Raw genomic sequence first — 23,877 nt, 5'->3', positions numbered from 1 at the left:
CTGCTTTCCCTTCCAACCAGCCTGAATCCTGCTGCCAAATGATTCTTTACAAAATACTGCTTCCCATTCCCATTTCCCACTGCAAGGAGCTTCAGTGGTTCCCTATAGTTTTCATTTTGAATCTATACTCTTCTTCTCAGCCCTTACTAAAACTAATACTACTACTAAATGCTAACCGTTTGGAGTACGTAGTATGTGCCAGGCACCATGCTTGGGTTTCATATGCATCATCTCGGTTAATCCTCAAAATGACTCTATAAGTAGATCAATGTTATCCCTATTTTTTTTTCCAGAAAAGGAAACTAATGCACAGAGAGGTTAAGTAACTTGCTCAGGGTCCCATGGCCAATAAGAGATAGAGTCTGAACGCAACCCTGTCACTCCAGGTCCAGACCCCATGTTCCTACCAGAAGATTCTGCTGTCTTAAAAGCTTTTCCACAGTCTGCTCTATCTCTACCTTATTTCTCACAAATCTCCAATTTCCACAATCCACTTAGGCTGGTATTATGGCTATGCCCACCATTCTCTAATTTTATTGTCTTTGCTTATTTGTTTAAATCATTCATTCATTCATTCAGCAAATATTTACTGAGCCCCTGCCCCAGGTGTGCGTATCATCTGGATGACATGACCAAGAATGCTCTCTTCCCTCACCACTTCTCCAAATCCTGCCTTTCAGGGCACTGCTTCAGACCCTTCCTTTCACGCATCCTGCCTGAGCCAGTGCAGCTGGCATGGCCCCCCTTTCCATAAATGCTTAGCGTGTAGAAGGGCATGACATAGTCTAGCATTCAGTTTCACAGGGGCCTTGCAAGGTCTTATGCTGTCTCACTTTCCTGTCGGGAGTCAGATGCCTGGAGGACCAGGACAGGGAACAGCTCCATTCGTATTTCTCACAGTGTAGAGTGCACATTAGGCATCCAAAAACCATCCTTTCATCCAATTGCTGAGTGAACAAATGGGGTCCAATGAAAATACCATGGTTTTTAAAAATGGCCCTTTGAAAAATTATGATTCTGGATTCTTCCTTTGACCTAGAATTCACCTAAAGTTTATGAGAGTCTTGTGAGGTAGGTATTATCCCCATTTTACAGATAAGACTGAGGCTCAAAGAAGGTGGATAACTTGCCCAAGTTCACAGAATGGATAAATCTCAGAGCACAGGCACCCCACCACTGCATCCTGCTGCCTCTACAATCCCGGGATGGTTCTCCTGAATTCACAAATGTCAAAAATCCACTGCAGCTTCTGTGGTTAATGGTCTTTCACAGAGAATATGCTTTGTCGGGGCCTTCTACACAGACATTTTTCTTTATTTCTGGGAATGGAAACTTACTACTGCTGTGAAGAAACTCAGTGAGACTCCAGCAACTTCTGCATCTGCTGCTTAGTCCTGGGACTTGTGGTCAAATCCTAGAAAAGAGGCATGTGGGAGGCACTCCCTGGCCACGTCTCTGGTTCCTGGATGCTGCCAGCAACATCCCCTGAGTCTGTACTCACGTACTAGCACTCCTGCCACAGAGTGGAGGTGGGGTTGGGGTTGGGAGAATGTTCTATTTTTGCTTTGAGGGTTCCACCTTCTCACACCAAACCAATTCAGTAAAAGAGGAGTGGCCAGGGACCTTACTGAAAACACGTCCTATTATCTCTTCTCCCCCAGCACGGCTCCCATATATCCCAGCTGCCATATCCAGCTGCCATGAGAAGCTTCCCTCCCTCCCAAGGGAGTTATCCCTGCCTTGCACCCCTATCCTCACCTTGCTCTGCCCGGATTAGAGCCTCAGAGGCCTGCCCTTACTCCTAAGGGCCTGCAAAACCTTCCAGTCAAAAAGCCTTCCTGTTGGAGTGTAGTTATGGATGTACTGTCTCTGCTCTTCCCTCTGCATGAAAGGGTGGCTTCCTTCTGCAAAGGGTGGCTCTTGTCCCCTGATGCTTCAAAGATGGTTTTGGGGTGTGCATGAATGATCTCCACTCATCAGAGGCTAACAGGCAATGCTGCGCTCCCCTGCCAACCTCTGAAGGACACCGCCTACAGCCTGGTCCCGACGAGATGGAGATATCAGCCTGCCCCAGATTCTCCCCATCTGCTCCTTTTTGTCCACAGTCCTGACTTTTGCAACCCTTCCCCTAATACTGTTAGCACACCTTCCTGGATCTCTGTTTATGTCACCTTCCTTTTCAGCAACCCCTCCCAAACCACTGCTGCTTCTCCTTCTTCTCTGAAGCGTTCTCCCTTCTCTCTGCTCCCAGCACTTCTCCCCTCCACTGCATCCCACAAACCTCATTCTGGTCCAACTCTTCCCTGGCCTCTCCCTGACCTCCAGTTGAAATTCCCCTCCTCAGAGCTGTCAAACACAGCTGCCCCTGGCTGTGTTTCCCTGCTCTGGCTGCCCCTTCCCTGCTCCCATCATCTTCCTGCCCACTAATCTCTGCCCCTTGGGACATGAGCTCATGTTTTTATTTTTTAATTTTTAATTTTTTTTTGCGAGGAAGATTGTCACTGAGCTAACATCTGTGCCCATCTTCCTCCATTTTGTATGTGGGATGCTGCCACAGCATGACTTGATGAGTAGTGTGTAGGGCAGTGCCTGGGATCTGAATCCCTGGGATCCGAACCTGCCAACCCCAGGCTGCAGAAGCAGAGTGTGCGAACCTAACCACCATGCACCCGGGCTGGCCCCTGAGCTCATGTTTTTAATCTTTTCTCTGTAGTACAACTCTTTCTATCTGGAGCTATGATTCTTCTCTACTCTTCACATATATCTTTTTTCTCATTTATATGCTAGCTTCTTTAAAAAATAAACGTATATGGGGCCGGCCTGGTGGCGCAGTGGTTAAGTACACACGTTCCACTTTGGCGGCCCGGGGTTCACCAGTTTGGATCCTGGGTGCAGACATGGCACCCCTTGGCAAGCTATGCCAAAAGTAGAGGAAGTAGAGGAAGATGGGGACGGATGTTAGCTCAGGGCCAGTCTTCCTCAGCAAAAAGAGGAGGATTGGCAGCAGATGTTAGCTCAGGGCTAATCTTCCTCAAAAACAAACAAACAAATAAATGTATAAAAGTAAAAAAAGTCACTTAAATAAGACTATTAAGTTAATAATAAACAGTTCAGGTGGCACTTGGATATGAGACACACTGCCCATAAAGTCCTGATTTTCAAGGATCATTGCCAGGCACCAAAAGGTGCTCACTAGAAGTTGATTATAGAATAACTGTTTGGTCTAAAATCCCATAGTCTGAGAGGAACGGACAACATAGATGCAACTTCCATAGCAGTGCAGGGAGTAGGAGAGTAAAACTTAAATGAAACTCAGCCAACAAGCAATGAAGGGATGAGAGAAGTGGCTGTTAAAGTGGGACCTCCATGGGGTGTTAAATTTTCATTTTGAAGCTGACAGTCTATGTCTAGAGACTGGAAAGTCACAGAGGTGTAGGCATAAGAGTAGAGCAAGCAAGAGGAGGAATTTGAAGAGAAAATCAATTTCCAAAATGAAAAACAAAAAAACTTTGCAAGTAGGACTTGCAGGTGTGAATGAAATTTGGCCCCCTCTGCCCCTGGTCTAACAGGTGAATCTAGCAAGCAAGCTGCATAGGTTTAATGTCAGTACATTAAAAATCCATGGTAGACGGTGAAGCAGCCATGCAGGCCATCCTAGGCCTGTGTTAGAACGACCTTGCAACCCCTTGTCTCACGAATAAAGACGCCAGCAGGAAGAATCAGCAACAGGAAGTGATAATGGGGAACTCGCTCTCACATTTCCCAACTACATTTCTTAGAGATTGAGGGAAAAAGTGGCCATCCTGGTCCTTGCCTCCCTCCACACACAGATAACACCAACGTTACAAGCTTTGTTTGATGTGTAACCAAAAAATTCTTATCTTTGAAGCCTCTGACTGTTAGATGTGTAAGTCCTTTCCTGCACGTACCGTGCTTTATTAAAACTGTAGAAACTGCATTAGACCTGTAGACCTTGGAGCAGTTCCTCAGAATACTCTGTTGGATTGTTTCCAGGGATTTAAATGCCTCACTTTGATTATCGAATAAACTCCTTTGTTAGAATAACCAATAACCGTTCTATCGATGAGAGAGGTAAGGTGAGCTCTATTTGAGCCAGAGTGAGGATTTAACCCGGGAAGGCCTTTTCAAGAAAGGAAGAAACGGGTCTGGAGAAGCATTGTTTTCAGTAGTCTTATATCTTTTTAGAACAAAGTACATACATTAAACAGACCCAGGATACAAAGTCATCAAAGTTTCAAAGAGGTATTCAGTTGCAAATTAGGTCAACAAGACCCTGACGTCCGGAAGGGCCTAATATGGCAGTACCAGGGAGGAGGGAAAGTCTGCAATCTTATCTTAAGAGAGTGTGTTCTTTACTTTAATGGTTAAAGCAGGTGTACAATGTATGTTTGATAGGCCGTAAGTCAGGCTTCTTTAGTTCAAGCCAGATCAGTTTTTGAACCTCAACAGTCACGCCATGTACCTCAATATGTGAAAATCTCTTGTTATCTTTAACCTTTACCCAGACTATTTCGGTGGACACAGGCTTGTCCTAGGCTTTGCTCTGAGAGTATTGCAGCGATGTCTTCCTGTAGTGATAGGAAAAGGAGGAGGCCTTCAGAACAGGTCCGGGCCTAGGTTTCAGTCCCTCCCCTCCCCTCTCCAGAATGAATGAAGTCTTATTACATGCTTCAGCAAAAGCTGCACTACTTGCTGTGAGGTTTATGAGGAAGAGTTGCCAAGGAGCAATTCAGTTATCAGCCTCAGGCCCAGTCCTCTCAAGTACAGCTCGGGGACCCCTCGACCTAGCTGGGTCTTGACGGAGAAGACCCGAGGTGCAGCCGCGCATAGCGAACCCCGCGCGCCGCGCTCTGAACAGGGTACCGCGGGGACACAGGCCCTGCCTCCCAGGCACTTGCAGTAGCGGCGAAGCGGTAGCTTTTGGAGTCTCGGAGAACTGATCCAACCTAAGCGGAGCGCCTGTTAGAGTCTCAGGTATCCACTCCGGACTCAGAGGCCCCTGCACGGCGGCCCGCACCCGACCTCCCCGCCCGCGGCGCCGACCGCGCGGGAGCGCTCCAGGCGGCTCCCAGAGGCCGCGGCTGGGGGCGGGGCTCGTGCTGTGACGCCGCCCCTCGCCGGGCCCCGCCCTGTGCGCGTTGCCAGGGTGATCAGGTGACTCCGAGCTCGCGGCGCTCCCCGCAGCGGTGACATTAGGCGCACCGCGGCTCCTCACTTGCTCCGAGTTTGGTGCGGCGGCGTGTCTTGTGCGGTCTCGTCTGGTCCCGTCAGGTCCGACCGAAGCAGTGCCCGACCCGTTCGTGGAGAGGTGAGGCGCGGCGGACCCGGCCCGGCCAAGCTGGCACCAGGGACGGGGTGAGGCGCGGGCAGGGCCTTCCCGGCGTTGTGCGCGCCCCCGAGCTCCCCAGAGAGCGCCCTGGAGAGCCGCGGGCACCAGGGCTGGATGGGCCGGCTCGGGCGGGGGCGCGCGCAGCCCCGGGGGAGGGGCCGGGAGCCGGGGGAGCGGCTGCCGCCCGCCCGATGTCCACCCTGGCGCGCCGGGGCTGTTCCTCCGGCTCCCCGTCGCCGCGCCGCCCGCCCGGCTTCTGGGCTGTGGACTAAGGGGCTCCGCGTGTGAGCGGCTCTCGCCGTGCGAGGAGTCGGCGGGCTCAGAGCGGGGCTTGCCACACCCCGTCTCGGGGGACATGTGCGGGAGGCTTCTGCGTCTCTTCGCCTTGGGCTGCGATTTCTGGGGTGCTGCCAGGGATCTGCTCCGTGCTCTGAGCCGGGCCTGCTGAGGGCAGGAGGCCACTCGGGAGACCCGCGGCTGGGAGCAGGGGCCCTGGGTGTTCAGAGAAGGTGTTGCGGGGGGAAGGACTCCTGACTGTTGAGAGCGGTGGAGCAGGATCTGAGTAGATCTGTTGGGGGAGGTGAAATCTGAGCGGAGTCCTGAGGGGTGGGGACTAATCTCCGACGATTCGATGACTGACTGGACCGAGTGCTAGGGCCGTTTTAGGTAAAAAAAAGTTTGGAGAATTAGGTTAGGGCCGATTAGGAAAAAACTCTTCAGTGCCCAGCTGAGGGTTTGGGTGCTGTGGGGGAACCACTGCGGCTGGATTGGGGTAGGGGGAACACTGGGATGGGGAGACACTGAGGAGGCTGTTGTGACAGCCTGAGAAAGAGGTGACAACGCCTAGAACTCTGGTCTGATGGGATTCTGCGAACCCTACTTGTGAAATATTTCTGACAGACAGGTGGGGGATGCGGGCAGCCGGATACTACACCCCAGCCGTTGTTAGCAAATTAAAAGAAAAAAATTCCTTCTTATGAGAGACAGGAAGCATCTAACTGCAGCCCATTTTCCAGTTTCATTTGGCCGGATTTAATGACTATCGGAGAGCTTTGCCCCTCTGGGTATACACGGAGCTTGTATTGTCCACAGCACTTGCATTTCAGAAGTTTCAGAGTGTCTTACAAACTCCTCTTATCCCTAGGCTGAAACCCAAACCCGGAGTGACTGGTAGGAGACTTAATGGGGGGAAGTTATTAAAGGATAATGAGTGCCCAAAACATGAATATGGGGCGTTGGGGAAACCAAAAAGAGTCGCATGCCGTTTGTTAATGATGGAGCAGAGTTCGCCTGTCCTCCCTGCTGCTCTCAGCTGTGGGCTTCTCAGTTTAATGCAGCTTAGGTGTTAACTGGCCATTTTGTCTTAATTTCCTGAGAAATATAGGAAGAAGATATTTTGATTTTTGAAGAGGAATGATTTGGTGATGTAGAGTTTTTCCCAGCTCTGAAAATTTAATGATTCTGTGTTCCTCTTCCCCAAAAAACAGCTGTTCATTTTATTTTGAATCTTCACTTCTGTTTTCTGGGGGGAAATGAAATGGCTGAACCTTCCCACCAATTTGTTTTGCACTTGTTTGGCTCCAGAAAACAGAACTGGACCTCCAGGGATCCTGTATCGTAAAAGGCAGTTTAGGGATTTGCTGAGAACTCGGGAAGGTGGCTGCAGCTGGTCTGTGCATAAACGAAGAAACCAGCACAGCACTCAAGGGAGGGCAAATCCGGAGTGGTGGCAGCTGGAGAGAGCCGACTTCCAGTCAGATCGGTGATGTCATTCTCTGTAAAAGAAGTATTAAGATGGGTCACTTGAGCGTTGTGTGTTTACCACACATTATACCTATCCAAGAGTTTTTCCCCTTGTACCAATTCAGTGGTAGGGCTTGTTATGATAGTGATTTTTAAGGGGCTTTGCAGGAACCCCATAATAATACGAATCGCTGGAAATTAGATTTCTTGGCCATGTTTTAAAAAAAATTGTTAACCATTTTCTAAATCTCTTTGGAAATATTTGAATCAGCCAAACTAATCATGCTTCCTTTGGAAAGAAACAGTCTCCCGACCCCCACCCCCAAAATTGCAGCTCTGTGCTGTCAGGGGGGTTAAGTAGGCCGAGAGTTTTGGGAAAGTTTCTGCATTCATTCACCCCTGTCGCCCCCACATGTTTTCCCATTGGTCAAGAATTTTAAGACTTCATTATGGGGGAGTGGGAATGTTAGTGTGTTCCCCTAAACACAAGCTGTGATAAACAGCAGGGTTGGCTGTTCAGAATGCCCTCAAGGGGAACTGTGCCCAGGTGAGAGGCAGGGCTGGGGTATGGGTGAGAGATCAGCCACGGAGCATTCTAGGCCTGCGCCATTGTCACCCGAGGCCGTGGGTGCCGCCTTCCTTTCTTGGAAGGGAAACATTCCTCAACCTTGAAATGGGATAATGGTCAGTACCCCCTTCACAGAGAATTAATGAGAGAGAATTCATTGTCACAAGAATAATTAATGAGAGGCTTATATGAAATTTGAGCTCTTCCAAAGCAGAATATTTTAATTCTTGGATGAACAGTATATTTTGAGATGTAGTGAGATAAAAGAGAGATAGACATTCTAAATTTTTGTAAAAGCGTCATTCAAACTCTAAGGTTTTTGTTGCTGTTTTTTTTAATGGAGTATTTGGGCTTGGTTACCAATAAGGCTTTAATGAAGATCTAGAGGCCCGAGGGTAAGTGCGCGTTTGTGTTTCATATGTAAATCAGTGCAGATTGTTCCTCACTCTTTTTCTGGCTTTTTCCGTGCAAGTGCCTGGAGTAAACCAGTAACCTGGCAGGCTGTGGGGCTCTGACCCAACATCCTTTCAACCCTAAAGGAGTTAGTTATTAAGCTTATCAGAGACAGCAGTGGGTAATAATGCTCACTGAGTAGAACGAGGAGTGAAAAAGTCGTCTTTTAAAATTCCCCTCTTCTATGTCAGTCTGCCAGTCCTGCTGCTCAGTCAAATAGAGATTCAAGAGGGACTCTACAGAACTACATCCATCTCTTAGACTTCTGACATTTGTTGGCTAGGCTTAGTTTCACATGAAGGAAATCCTGCAGGAGAGGCTTCCTGTTTTTTTCAGGCTGAGCTGAGTGCTGTGTTCCAGGCCTCCAGGCTCCTGAGGCTTGGCCAAGGCTACTAATTGGCTTGGCTATAAAACGGGAGTCAGCAATTAAAAAACAGCAGTATAGAAAACTAGGGGACTGGACATGAGTTGACCCTCCAGCCCAAAGGTTCACAACACTTTGGACACTGTACACAAAGGGCTCTTTAAAAGCAAGTGAGCTTGGAGTGACTTCTTTCGTAGTTCTTAGGAGACGTATGTGGAATATTGATACTGAGCCTCCTAATCTCAAATTCCTGTGCCCAATGCGCAGTAAGCCTAACACTGAGACCTCGCTGCTTGGAGATGGAGAAAGATTTATTCAAATTGGCCAAAACGAGTTGGTGGGAGCCTGGGTTCGCTCAAATCCACCTCCCCAAGAACAGAAAGCAGGGGGGTTATGGAGCTAAGGGGTTTGGCAGGAAGAGTTTTTCGGAAACAAAGGGGTCACTCCCCGTAAGCCCTGGGCAATCTGACTTCAAGGCTTCAACAGCTGCTGAGGGCCAGCTATCCGGTGAGTGCAACCTCCCCAAGGCATTTTCTTTCTTTTGCAAAACAAGCTCACAACTCCTCAAGACCCCTGAGTCACCCCTCAAGTTAAACAGGAAACAGCAAATTGGCTTGACATCTGCAGTATACCTGAGGTACCCGGCTTCAGTGTTAGTGCTGATGTAGGCTTCAAAACCAGAGCTGGGAAATTGGATGGGCCCTCACTCCTAAAGCAGGGGAGACAAATGGTTTGAATCCAATCTGTGTGGGCAGCAAGCCTGTGGTATGACTTTGCCAAAAACAAGGGATGATTTACATTTTTTTGAACCCTTTCAATTAAATGTTTTAAGGGGGTGTTGGTAGTCACGGTGGGAGGAGGATTTGGTTTACCTGAATTTCCTCACTGGGGAGTAAGGCCTTACTCACAGGTGCCTATCATTAGTTGTGTGGTGATTTATGCTAACGAATCATTAATCCCAAGAGATTTGGCTCAGAAACTACATTATCACTGAAAACCATCTGACCTTGTGGTCAGTGTTCAGAGAAAGGTAGGGATGGGGAACCATTGAACTGCAAAGATATTTGGGGAGAGGAAGACCTGGAAAGTGGTGCTAGACTTCTGCCACATTAAATTTCTAATGCAGCCCTCAGTACTTTACCAGTCAGCTTTCTGTATCAGGACCATGGGCAGGATCATTTGGGGAGAATATGTGTGAAGAGGAGGACTTTTGTAGGAATGTGCCTACCTCATGAGTCCTTATTATTAAGCCTAATACTGCTTTCCTGCTGCCACTAGCTTCCCGGAGACCCCAGACTCCGCCCTCTCCCCTCTTTCCCCTCCCTCCGCCTCTCCTCCCCGGCAACAACCTCTCTAAGGCCAATATGATTCTTCTATCTCTGGTCCAGTTTCTACATCCTCCTGGCTCTGCTGACTGCTGAACTAAATCTTGATGACCTTAGATGTCTGTGGTGGCATAGAAACTCCAGCGAAGGGCAATTGGATTCCAAAGCAAGGGGCCTAGAAGTGGATGCTTTACCTGTGTTTCTCACACTTCGTTTGTGTTCCATCTGCATGACTTTTGTGTTAGCTCTATGCCATCTGTACTATTATTTAATATTTTTCTTTAAATTGACCCTTTTTTTAATTCTAAAACTTTTTTAAAAGGGAAACCATATCATTGCCTTAAATTGAAAACTACTATCATCTTCCATAAATAGTAGGTAAATATAAAAAGGCATAACTATTAAAATTAAGTTGTTTGTCTGTGTTCTCCAAATCATGCCACTTAGGAAAATATTGCCTTCAACCAAAGATATGACTTACTAATAGTGAGTTTTTTCAGGTGATAGGGATGGTTTGGGGTAGGCAGGCCTATGGAGAGGGCCTCTTAGATCCCGTCTTCTGAAATTCCATCTGGCTCTGTGATACCCGGAAGACAGCAGAGTGAAGAATCTAGGGACTAAAATAAGTGCAGTCAGCGTGAAACCACTGGTGTTTTGATATGAAGTTTTCCAAAAGGAGGCGGGAGTGGTGGTGAGCCTGTATACTATATTAAATTCTAGGCTCGTTGCCAGGGGTGTGGCTTCATTGATGCTGTGTTATATTGTTCTTTCTGTGCAAGTGTGCTCTTGGAAAACTCCAGTTTTTGTTCAGAGTGGATACAGTTTTTTTAAAAAACTCTCGATACGCCATACACTTGGAGCCTGTTGTCTTCCACATATGTATGTAGTAGCACTTTGTGGATGTTACTAATGGCGAAAAGCTGAAGTTATCGTCTAGCATTTGTTTTTTCTGACCTTTGTTGTCCATAATGCCTATTTCTTTAAAAATCCTATGAAGATGAAGAGAAGAAAGGAGGGGAGAGCGAGCTGCCCTGGGGTCATGTGGTCTCTTAGGGTGCCGTACGTGGTAGGCGTGAGTGGTACTTGCTGGTGTGAAGTGAAATGCACTCTTGTCCATTAAGAGGCGCCCCACCGTGCTGACTGAGCTGCTGCTCCCTCAGAGGGTCAGGAGAGCGCGCTTTAATGGTGGTGCGAAGCCGCGGCCAGTTTGGTATCTGTCAGGAACCAGGAGTGCTTAGTTAGATTGCCAGCGCATTAAGCTGTTAGGGGCCTCTTTCTAAGCCATCAAGATTTCGACTTTCCCACAAAGCCTAATCTAATACTCTGGGAGGGGCAGGGAGAGCCAGTCTTTCAGGGGCTGTGCTGGTGGGGGACCTGGCCTGGGAAGTGGCCTTGTCAGGCTTGTTGGGAGGGATGGATCTGTCCCTTTCTAGTGTGTCCTCTCAACTTGGCAGGGGGCAGAGTTCGTCCCTTTTCTCTCTCTCCATGTCTAACCTATCCTTTCATTTCCCCAACTCACTTTCTGTGTTAACAGCTTTCTTCCCTTTTCCTTTCTCTCCTGTGCACTGCTGCTTTCTCTTTCTACCCTCGCTCTTGCTGAGCCTCATTTTCTCTCCATTGTTACTTTAAGAACTGCCTCTTTGAAGTTCAGAGTTACAATGCTGTCCTGTATGTCCAGTGACTAGATATAATTCAGAGGTCCCCAGCCTTTTTTCTGAGGAGGAGCCAACCTTCACTTCCCCACTGGCTTTCAGAGAGCAGCACTGGGGGGTACTGACCACTCTGGTTCCTGAGCTAAGTGGTTGGATGAGGCTGGAAGTGCCCTGCCAACTGGGTGTCCCAGCAGTGTGGGGAGGGGGCTGTGGTCAGGATTTGCTAGCCTTGTCAGGAGCTGTCTCTACCCTTGGGGAGTCCTTCCAGAAGCTGAAGGCGGGCGGGAGGCCTACATCCAGACTGTCCTCTGGTTTCTGCGGGAGACTGAACATGACTAATAATGGCTGTAGAAGAGGACCTTGGTGAGGTTGGCCTGCAACCCGTCAGACTGTTTGCAACTGTGGATCCTGCGCTTGAGCTGGGTTGCTGGGTTTTTCCAGGTGGCAGCTGGAACAAAAGGCGTTCTCAGTGGTAGTTGGATGGCTGTTGAAAGCATCTAGAAGCCTGACTTTCTTGCTCTATGAGTTAGAAAATGGATTTTTTTTTCCCAGCCTTAGCAAGCCATTTGTCTTCTATACTGAGTTCTCTTCTTTTTTTGTTTTTAAAAAATCTTTGCAGAGTAAATAAAATTAAAAATATTTATTTATTTATTTATTTTTTTAATATCGGCACCTGGGTTAACATCTGTTGCCAAACTTCCCTTTTTTTTTTTCTTCTTCCCAAAGCACCCCCACTACGCAGTTGTATATTCTAGCTGCAGGTCCTTCCAGCTCTGCTATGTGGGACTCCACTTCAGCATGGCCTGATGAGCAGTGCTCGGTCCGTGCCCAGGATCTGAACTGGCAAAACCCGGGGCTGCCAAAACAGAGCGCACGAACGTAACCACTCAGCCACGAGGCTGGCCTCAGAAATGGATTATTTAATCCTAAAAGCCACGTGGCAGACTTTACCTAAACAAAGATGATCAGCAGAAGTTTTAACTTTCATTGTTAAATATGTGTAGAAAAGTGTATGTAACAATCAAGTATAGTTAAATGAGTAATTATATTCATTAATATAACTATTGAGGTCTAGAAATGGACCTCATTTTTTAAACCCCAGTGGGATAGTAGAATGCACCGTGTTGCAATTTGCTTTTTTCACTGTGTTGGTGCTTTTCCATATCAGCACATGTAATCCATTCTTCTTAAGGGTTTTCCATATCAGCACATCTACCCCATTCTTCTTAAGGGTTGAATAGCGGTTCTGGAAATTCTGTGGTTTATTTCACCATTCCCATACTGATGGGCCTTTGGGATGTTATATATCTCATATATGTGTGTGTGTGTATATATTTTATATATATATATATAATATATATATGTTATATAGCTATTATAAACAAGTACTACAGTAAGTATCCGTGTGTGTGGTATAAAATTGTTTCTTGGCATATTGGCACTAGTATACATCTGTAGGATAAATTCCTAAAGATAGAATTGCTGGTTCAAAGAATAGAGTGTTTTTGTTTATTTGAGGTTTCACTTAAAAATGTCTTTATTGAAGATTTTTTAAGAAAAAAGGACGGACCCTCTGTAAAAACAAAGGATGTTTCCTCAAAACATTCGGGAAGAATGGGATACTAATGCCTGGGCAGCTAAGGGTAGGCTATTTTAGTTGATGATAGATATTTTCAGGTAGTAATGATGTTTTAAGGGCTGTTTAATAAATATTATAGATCTTATATCTTATAGTGCAACAGGTAGATCCAGTCAGAGGTTCTTTATAGAAAGCTTTCTGCAAAAAGATTTTAGTAGATGGTGTGTTATTCTCTGTTGAAGAGAACTCCGAATTCCCTCAAAGTCTCCAAGGCTGGAAGAATGTGAAAACGGACATACCAAGTTTAATGTTAGAAGAAGGCGAGATTGATTGGTCAAAGCCATATTTTCAAATAATGTTGGACTACTGTGGATAATTAATGTGGGTATGACTTTTCAGACTTTACTACTCCTGATCTAACGTATCAGGACAAGTTGAGAATGCTTACATCTTTCGGTTATCTGAATGTTGGGGATAGTGGCTTAAAGCAATTACGTGAGTGGCATTAGCAGACCATGTTACTGAATAGTTTGTAGATTGTTTAGTTTCGTGTATATCTCAGTTATGTGTAGTTTTTACATCAAATATTCTTTGTGAGAAAGAAAAATAAACTAAGACAGTCTCTGAGCCTCTAGGATAGGGCCTCCAGAGACAGATGATCCGCCATTATTTGTTTGCCTTCCGTGTGCGTTTTGATGCCCTTGTTCAGTGATGGGTCCACTGCTGAGCTGTGTGTCATTGTGTGTTCCACAGAGAAGCTATTCTAAAGCCACAAGCAAAAATGTTGATAGAAAAGACATGTTCTAATATATATTCACTCATTGATTATATGAGGACAGCTCAGGGCCTGGTAGAACTCTCTGGCAAACAAAAGATGGTGAATGAGGTAGGGGATGGCTAATCACATTTGAGAGGTTGGCAGCAGAATCAGTATTTGGATAATAATGAAGTAACGCTACAGGTTGTCTCCTTCCAGCCTGTCCCCCAAAGAAAAGCAACCTGGGAAATGTTAGAAATGATGAGCAAGTCATAAAAACAAAGCGCTTGTTCAAGTTACAATAACCATCAACTATCAGAGGTCTCCTGTGTTACTCTGTTGTTGGGAGCACCACTACCATCTTTAAAAAGTAAATCCCTGTTGTTGCTATTGCCTGGGGCTCCCCCATGAAGTTCTCCCCGTCAGGAGAGAGTAGGTTCTTCCTAGTGAAGGCCTGCTGTTCTGGAATGCCTGTTCTTGTGGCTTTGGGGTTTGGATTTGAGGCTGTTGCTTCTTATCTCTGCTCACCACACATTCACGTGTGTGGGGGGCACAAATCCCATTGGTGGGGTCATTCAGGCTTTTGTACCTCAGTTTCAGTAAACTTGCATAACTCTTTGAGGTGGCTGCCCAAAGTGAATTTTGTCTACTCTGTATAACCAAACTATCTTCACTGTACCCTTGAAATTTGGAGAACTTCCAGCATTTTCCATCTGACGCAGTAACAGGCAAGTGGAAAAGATAATTTTATTTTTATTATTAGCAGTACTGAAGGGGAAGAGCAAGCCAGCTAGAGTTCTTTCTGTCATATCCCCAGTACTGGGCCTGTCCTGTAGTAGGTACTTAATATTGTTGAGTAAACAAATGATTAGGTTTGACAATGGTATCCAACAAGCAAACATAAATAAAATTACATGAATCCTTTTAAAAGAGAAAAAATAACTATAGAAAAGGAAGCTGCAATGATCCTCAAAGGCTACTCTTAGCAAGACCTCTTGTGACCCGACCTTTTGGCCTCATCCAATCTTGTCTGCTTCAGCTGTAATAAACCCACTCAGTTCCTCAGAAGCACTGTGTTCTGCCTCTGACCGAGAGTAAAGGTGGCGTAATTGCATTTCTGTTTGTGTAAACTTTCAGTGTGATCATCGCTTCCTCTGAGAAGCTTGCTCTGACTTTCCGGACATGCTCACCATACTAAGCACTTCCTTTTTCTTAGCTCGGTTTTGTAATTGCTGATTTTAGTGTCTGTCTCTCTCACTAGCCTGAAACTGTCTCTTGCCTACCGTTATCTCAGTAGTGCCTGGAACTCCTAGAACCGGGTCCTAGTGGATGCTTCTGGAAGTATTTATGGGATGATCAGATGACTGTGTGAATGGAATAAACTAACATGTCAATGCTAAAATTTAGTGAAAACTATAAGCCTGAGATGATAGAGCAGCACAAAACCAGTAATTCTAAAGCTTTTTTTTAGCTCAACAAATCATACCCAAAATTATGGGTATGAGAATAAAGAAAAATTGAGGGACCTAGAGTATGAAATAATCTATTGGGGCTGGCCCGGTGGTGCAGCGGTTAAGTGCACATGATCCTCTTGGGCGGCCTGGGGTTCACCGGTTCGGATCCCAGGTGTGGACATGGCACCACTTGGCAAGCCATGCTGTGGTAGGCATACCACGTATAAAGTGGAGGAAGATGGGCACGGATGTTAGCTCAGGGCCAGCCTTCCTCAGCAAAAGGAGGAGGATTGGCAGCAGTTAGCTCAGGGCTAATCTTCCTCAAAAAAAAAAAAAAATCTATTTGCAAAGATCCTATTAAAAGGCCAGCTAATCAGGGAGTTAAAAAGAGACACAGAGGAGCTCTTTAGAGTTAGACCTGTTGTCATGTGTTTAAAGTTTAAAGACAATTTTACAAATTCCCACGAAGGATATGTAAGGAAGGAAGGATAAGCATGGCTTCTGGCTTTGATGATAAGAACAGTCCAAGGTGGGAGAAGTCTGCGTGTAACCGAGAGAATTTTTTTTACCCCATGTTTGGTGCTTAGCCAAGTGACTTCTCAGTTTGAAGCAGAAAGAACTTAGGGAGCTGAAATGTCTTGTGAAAAAAGAAGCACAATTACAAAAATCACTGTAAAGAGCAGTGAAGAGCAGATATGCAACAGGTTATCAAGAAGGGGAAATTAGTAAGAGGAAGGGAAATTGGAGTACTGGGAGTGGATAGGGCTACAGAGGCATTCTAGCCATTAAAAAAAGGTGAGCAGCATGGAAATATCAGACAGAACTAAGAAAACTTAATTTTTTTTCTGACTGAATAGGTTCCCTTATTGAAATTTTCAGAAATACAGAAGAATATAAATAAATAACACTTGCCCATAATTCCAGCACCTAGGGAAAACCACTATAAATATTCTTTTTTCCTTCTAACCGAATTTTGTCTGTCTGCTGTTCCTGTACAACTTAAAGTGTGAAAATCGTTTTTTTTTTAAAGATTTTATTTTTTTCCATTTTCTCCCCAAAGCCCCCCAGTGCATAGTTGTATATTCTTCGTTGTGGGTCCTTCTAGTTGTGGCATGTGGGACGCTGCCTCAGTGTGGTTTGATGAGCAGTGCCATGTCCACGCCCAGGATTTGAACTAATGAAACACTGGGCCGCCTCATTTCACCTCAGTATACATCTAAGAGTAGAGTTGCTGGGTCATGAGGTAAATACTTCCAAAGTCGTGAATATGTTATATGCTTTCTTCTAAAAGTTTGATTGTTTTAGCTTTTATATATAGGTCCATAATATGGTGTGAATTGTTTTTTGTTTATAAGGATGGGAATCAGGTTCTTTTTTTTCTCCCCTCATAAGAGTATCCAGCTCTGTTTATTGGAAAGACTTATTTTGACTTTGTAAATTGCCGTGCTGTCTTCCTGTTCAGTCAGGTGACTACTGCATGGGTCCATTGTAGGACTCTTCATTCTGTTACATTAACCTATTTATCAATATTTATTTTATTTTAAATAAAATTGAGATCATGCTGAATATATAGCTTTTAAATTTTTCTTACACTTTATTACGTCATGCTTCAAAAACAAATTAAAGGTGACTGTAAAAGAACTGTTATATAGATGTACCATAATTTATTTAACTCTTCTGTTTTTGGACTTTTAGGTTGTTTTTTCTTTTTTCCTTTTTTGTTTTGCCCTGTCTTTTATGTTGCTTGCTTTCCTCAGATGTCTGATAATCTTTGTCCATTCATTTATGTATGAGGCAATAAAAAGTCGATTAGAAGTTCTGTGTGCCTGGGCTTTGTTGTGGGGTGACTGGGTGAGTCATTTCCTTGGAGTCTCTTCAAGAATTAATATCAATAGTTTTTTTCCATTGGGGCTGTTCAGTTTTTCCAGAGGAAAATTCTCCACTGTACTGCCCACGGGGTCAATGCCAGGCTATCAGGTATCTTGTAATTTAAAAAATAGTAACAACTTTGAAAAATGTTGTTCTTTCCTGAATCTCTACTTTGATGTTATCTCAGATAAGACAGTGATCTCATCTCAACAGACCTCTTTCCGAAAGCATAGTTTCTGCTCTTGTCATTATGGTTGAATGACTGCTAATCCTGTGACTTTGAGCATGTCTTGAATGGGATCGGCAGAGAGCAGTGTTTGATACAGTCTATTAACGAATGTTGGCTGTTGCTTGATTTCAGCAGTCTCTTTTGGAGCTCTGATTTGTCTTTATTGGTACAATTTCCACAGTTCACATTTGATCCTCAGTGTAAAACACTCCACTATAGTAGGGCTTACATCTCACCTGACCAAATTTATAAGGGAAAAGGTTCACGTTACAAAGCTGAGGATCATACCTTAAATTTAAAGCTCGTTGTGTTTTGGTTAAGTGGCTTGTCCTAGACTGTGTCAGTGTTAGGTAATCTTTTTTTGCTTCGATTTGCTTCTGTACAAGCTTGGGAACAGTTGATTGCCCCTCGGTGAAGGAAGTCCTGCTTTTCAAATGCCAGCTCTAGGATCTTTGTTCTCAGCACAAATGCTGTTTCTGTGACTTTTGCTGTTCTCTTACTGGGATTTTTTCCTGTTTAGAGGAAACTGAAAATAGATACAGATTTTTATCCCTCTAAGATGACTGTGTATCTTGGGAACACAGGGACAGAATGTGTCTGTGGGGCGAGGGTCGTGGCGGCTGGGGCACCTGCGGGGGCACCTGTATGGTTTCTGCTCTTTATAAGCGCCTCTGTGAGTAGCACCTGGGATTTTTCCCACGTGGACATTAAGTGATTCCTCAGGCAGAGGGGGGATGGTAGGCACCAAAAATGAGGGGGAAACGTGATTGAGGGAGAAGAGGGGAGGACACCTACCTGTGGGAGAGTTTTGAGGATCCCAGGGAGAGAGCTGCACAGGATAATGAGGAATAGATGCAAAAAGGTCGATCAAGAAAAGTCAGTATTATAATCCAATGTTACTGCAATTAAAAAAAAAAAAAAGGAAACATTAGGGTCTGAAGTTGTAATAGTTCTATACACTTCTTTTCCTTCTCACTGCTCGTTGTCCTTAGAAGAACAATGTCTTCAGAGAAATATAGGTCCAAGCTTTGCCAGAGTGAGAACGATCATCACTAAAAGGTCTTATTGGACTAATCAAGTTAAACTACAGCTTTGATGGAATTAGGTCAGTCCAGAGGACATCCCCCTGCCCCTTACACACACTGAATTTCAGGAAAGAGTAGTTATGATGGCTGTGTTCCACTTCTGTGACTTAAAAAACAAATAATGGAATGGCCATAAGGGGGTTAATGATTTCTGTGTTAACCAGGGCTCAATAGGTTTTTCACATCCTCAGTAGGAAAGAGGAAATGGAAGAGTGGTCAGCAATTACCATTGCCCAAATTTTCGTAATGCTTGCAGTGTTAGTCACCACAAACCTTTTGCATTAGGGGAAGGGGAAGGGCCATTCCCAGGTCAGAAGTATGAAGTCATGCTGGCTAGACTAGAGAGCAGAGAAGGGGAAGGACGCTAGTTCTTTTCAGGTCAGCCCCCTGGAAAAGTAAGAGTCTCTAAAATGGGGACAGAATGCAGATGTGGTCAAAATAGAGACCCTCATGCCATTCTGATTCCATATTATAAAGTTTCAATTTATAGTCACCTCCTTCAAGGGACACTCTGCCTACTCCCACCTCCTCCTGTTGGGTTTAAGCCCCTACTCCTACCCAGCAGTCTGCCACCTTCTCTAAAAATCACTGTCTATATGTTTGTGTTTTAACCAGTGGCCCAAGGGGAGGGTTAGAGCCATATTCATCTCTGTACCCTACTACTTAGCACGGGGCCAGGCACAGTCAGCCCTGTGTAAATGGATGCTTGGGTGAATGTCTTTCAGAGGAGTTCGTTAGCTTATCTTACTATTGGTTCTTAGGACTGGAAATTCTATTTAGGTAGTTTAGGTTAGGCTGGATTTCTGTCTGATTTATGAACTGTTGTAAAGTCGTCTGGAATCCCATTTCTTTTGTTCTTTCTGCTCTGACTTTCTGAAGTGCCTACTTCATCTTAAGGCTGGCTCCCTCAGGGCTGCAGATAGGCTGTCAGCAATTTCGTAGGCCATGTCCTTGCTAGACTCTATGTGTGCCTGTGTTAAGGGAAAGAAAGGGTTGGGAATGTGGTAGGAGAGCACCAAGCTTTTAACTGATCAAGGCACTTCAGAACCAATCCCAGTGGCCAAGGGATGCCATTTGTGATTGGTTCTGGATTCTTTGAATCAATCTTGATAAAGAGGAGGGGGTGGCGTGGATTGGCTTAGAGTAGCCTGGGCTCACCCTGGAGCTGGAATGGGATGAACTTCCCCTGAAGAACATGAACTACAGGAAGAATGGATGGATACCTAACGGGAAATCTGACTGCTATTACAAAGCGGTATATGGCTGTTGTGTGGGCAACCAGTAAAGTCCACTATTATTTTAATCCAGATTTTCTAGGGAACCTTACTTTATGGCTGTTCTTTTCTTCATATAGAGTCACTTATGAATTTATTGATTGCATGTTATGAAAAAGAATTAATAGTGAAATTATTAAATTTTGAGTATGAGACTCCTCCCTCTATTGACTTACTATTTATTTCTGGATAGAAGACACTCAGGTAAAAAGTTAAATATCAATATAGGAGATGGGCAAGTGTACAAGGCAGCAAGGTGTCACATATCACATTGTTCATCCAGAGTCTGTATGTACTTTGCATTTCCCAGTCATGCTTTTAATCTGGAAGTTATTGTGTCAGGCACTGTGGGGGTTACAGAGGTGATGGAAAGGAGATGCTGGCCCTCCAGACTTCAAGCCCAAGAGAATGGTTAACAGGCTTTGGGGGCTGGGAAGCAATGGCCTCCCTCACAGAAGCAAACCACTGAGAACAGGAGCCTGTAAACACAAGTAGGGCTTCTTGGTGAGCCTCCAGAGTCCTAGGAGCCTGGATTGTCAGAGGAGATGCTCAGCATCCTCTAGAGACAGTTCTGCCATCTGTCCAGCGATGACTGAGCACACTGCTCAACTGCTCAGAGCTGGGGGTCTAGGGAGAGCAACCAGATCACCCCAGTGCCCAAGATGGTGGCGGCGGTTATACTGTTTGGTCAGTCACTGCCAGCAGTGCTGCTTGTCAGAAGACCCCAGTATGACCCAACCCTGTTTATTGGAGGATTTCTAGTACTGGGTCAGCCTCCACTGATCTGACTCAGGATTAGTGCTGGTAGAGTCTTTGCCTTCTTCTTAGAGCTATCCAATCACATTTATGGACATTTCAGAGAATTAAAGAACAAAATATCCTTGTTTTTATTCAACTTATTTATTGTAGGGCCTGCTTTGTGCCAGGCACTATGCTGAGCTCTAGGGTCATACTGATGATCCCAAACTGGCTTGATCCCTGCTGTCACAGCCTGCAATCTAGTGGGGAATGCAGACAAAAGGCAAATAAACAGATGCATAAGATACTTGCCAATTGTGATGGTGAGAAGGAAACCAAATGGGCAGAGCTGGATTTGCAAGAGGCTTGAGACGTTAAGGCATTTTGTAAATGATCTCATGGATTGAAATTTTTTTCCTAACGATTTCCACAGATTAAATGCAAATAATTTTCATTGTTTGTCTCTTAGGTACACTCTGCAGGTCCCTGATGAACCAAGGGAACCCTCCACCATACCCGGGCCCCGGTCCGACGGCCCCATACCCACCATATCCACAACAACCAATGGGGCCTGAGGTCTACCCTCCAGGACCTCCTGGGGGACCTTACCCACCTCCTCACGGGTACCCCTACCAAGGATACCCACAGTACGGCTGGCAGGGCGGACCTCAGGAGCCTCCTAAAACCACAGGTACTGTGAACGGGCTGTGTCTGTATGTGTATATGTGGGTGTGCATGTGCTCAGTCCTACGTCACCAAAGGACATGTTGGCATGTTTTCTTTAGCAGAGGAGAAACTCTGGCCCCCGTGTGCTGTGGTTGACATTCCCAAAGCCTGTTGACTGCTTAGGCTGTCTTCCAACTCCTGAGAAGGACTTCTTTCTCAAGAGGCTGGAGTCAGTGCTGCCTACTTCCTTCATGTCTCTTGTCCCCTCTGGGGCTGATGACTTCTGGCCGACATGTTTTCTGAGGACAGCTCCTAGAGCACTGCGGGGGAAAGTTACCAGCTGGGTTCTTGCTCTGGCAGCTAGTTGTATTTTTCAGGTTTAGCCTGTTGGGGTCATTTTATCTCTCAGCTTGTTGGCCCTCAAGTCATCCTCTTGCCCCTGCTACTGGGGTTGGTTTTCTTTACTAGTATGTTTCCATAATTCTGTTTAACCTGCACTCTGAGTTTTCAGCAGGCTCACGAGTCCTTCTTGTGTGCTAAAACAGTGCTACTCAAAGTTTACCCTGCAGACGAGTGCCAGTCCATGAACAGCTATTGGGCTATGGTGAGATATGAGATATGTACAGAAAGTGAGAGTAAACATTTAAAAACTTTTAGAGCAATTTGACATTCCCATGACATTCAAGCATGTAACCTTGCATTTTACAAAAAGTATCGGTGTAAAGAATTAGAAAGGAAACCTATTGAGAAGCACTGTGCTGGGTGTCTGGGTGACTGTTGTGACTGCTTCAGAACCTTTTGGTTTGCAGAATAGTTACTCTCTTAACAGCACTTTCAGGTTTTTAAAGCAGCCAATTCTTACCAGGTGCTCATTGTGTGCCAAGTAGTCTCCTAAGAGCTTTATATACATTAACATTTAATCCTCGCAACAATCCTATGAGCTTATTCCCATTTTATAGTAAAGTAATTGAGGCACAGAGTGGAGTAATGACTTGCCCAAGGTGACCCAACTAGAAGTGGTAGATCCCAGATTGGAATCCAGATAGTTTGGCTTACCAATCTGTACATACAACTTATTGCTGTATGTTGCCTCTCTCCCATCTCTTCTGAGCTGACCCACAGTCATCCAAATTTAGGGCCTTAGGCTGCCTCAGAGATTTTCCTGTAGTTAACCCCTTACTGATCAAAAGTAGTAACAGATGATGGTTCATTTTAATCCTGGATTTGAGGATTCTTTAGATTGGGTGGATGCCATGGAAGAAAAGTATGTTTGAGAGGAATTTTGCGCTCAGTGTAGGGAAGATTATAATTGTATAGTGTCAAATCAGAGGCTATGTTAAGATTGAATAGATTTGAATACCTCTAAGAGATTTATAAGTTTATCTTTTACAGTCCCAGATTCTGTTTTGTTGTAAGTTTTGATAACACGTGCCCGGAAAAGTGCAGGAAGTATAACCAGTGTCATTAAAGTAGTTGGCAGCCAGGTCTGTGACATCAGAGGGGGATTTCCTGAAAATAAATCTCAGTTTCTGAGTTTTCTGCTTCAAAACAAGGTAACCTTGTGATGAATGAAAGAAGGCAGGCCGAAAAGAACACATAACGTATAATTGCATGTATGTGAAGTTCCAGAACAAGCCAAAGTGATCTATGGTGATGGAGAGCAGAATAGTGGTTACTCCTGCCTGTGGAGTAGGGGGCCTGGGTGGGGTTGGTTATTGATTGGGAAGGACACAAAGGAACTTTCTAGGGTATTAGGAATATTCTTAATCTAGGTATAACCATTCTTCAAGCTGTACACTTACTGTTTGCTCATTTTACTATGTTATATATTAGTGAAAACATCAGCCCAGCATTTGGGTTATCCAATAGACTCAGCCCAGTGCCTGCCTGGTGTTAAGTCTTTCACCCGTAGCCCTCATGGTCTAGGGCGTAGACCATTTCCAGGCCTGTATTATTTATACTGACTGTGAGTAACTAGCATTCGATGGATTTGGCACTTTATAGAGAGCTTGTCTAGAATAAGTGCTTCCTGGACTTGGTGGATTTTGTCCCCTCACGTGGAAAATACCCACAGATTTGGTTCTCTTTCTTACCTTTGGTATAATTTAAGTATTGCACCAGCCTTTTTGAGGGACAAATACCTTAATTCTCCTTAGGATTAAAAGGCTCTTTTAGTTCAGTGTTACCAATTTATCATGATTTATAAATGCAGCTGAAAGCTGTTTAACATCCTTTTCTATGGGGTTTCTTCCTCTGTCATCAGCCTGTGAATTGTTAACTGCCTGGACCCATTCTGTACCCAGACACGGCAGGTGATGCCTGATGGTCAAGATCTTCTCTCACCTGGGGTCCAGGTTCTCTGATTGGGACCCTTTTATCCCCTCACTAAGGGATGCATGCTTTAGGGACCTATTTAATTCCTTGTTCTCTGTGTTGCTTCTGGGATCCCCAATTGGAATCATTCTTGGGGCCTATATTCTGTGCATGTGTCACTGAGCTCTCTATAGAAATTTAAGGGTTTTTTCTCTAGCTGGATGATTTTAGATTTATTTACTGCTGCAGATACCATCTCTCAGCTGAAGTTCAAGTATGTAGTCCATTCTGTTAACAGCTAGCTAGGCGTTAGAAAAAAAACTGTTTCTTTTCCAAAGGAGGGAGGGTCTTAGCTGTTCCTAATGGGTGTCTAGTAGTTAGGAAGGACTTAATGAAGGTGTGTTGAGGGGATGGGCGGGTTGGTAGGTGGCTGATCTAAGCAGAACCTTCTTTGGTAG

General features: G+C 45.0%; 1 protein-coding gene across 2 annotated transcripts in view; it reads left to right on the top strand.

Annotated features, from left to right (window-relative positions):
- Window positions 1–21,046, top strand: part of PURA (purine rich element binding protein A) — an 81,892-nt gene extending 60,846 nt beyond the window's left edge. The window contains exons 1-2 of one of the 2 annotated variants that reach the window (XR_011425548.1): window positions 5,238–5,376; window positions 20,910–21,043. The gene's annotated coding sequence lies outside the window, so the exon portion shown is untranslated. Of the gene's footprint in view, window positions 1–5,237; window positions 5,377–20,909 lie in introns of those variants that run through there. The other variant, XR_011425549.1, reaches the window with a different exon arrangement.
- The last annotated feature ends 2,831 nt before the right edge of the window (window positions 21,047–23,877 follow it).

The sequence above is a fragment of the Equus caballus genome, chromosome 14 (genome assembly GCF_041296265.1).
Source record: "Equus caballus isolate H_3958 breed thoroughbred chromosome 14, TB-T2T, whole genome shotgun sequence".
NCBI lineage: Eukaryota > Metazoa > Chordata > Mammalia > Perissodactyla > Equidae > Equus > Equus caballus.
Note: the sequence above shows the minus strand (reverse complement) of the source record. Positions and strands in the feature narration are given on the sequence as shown.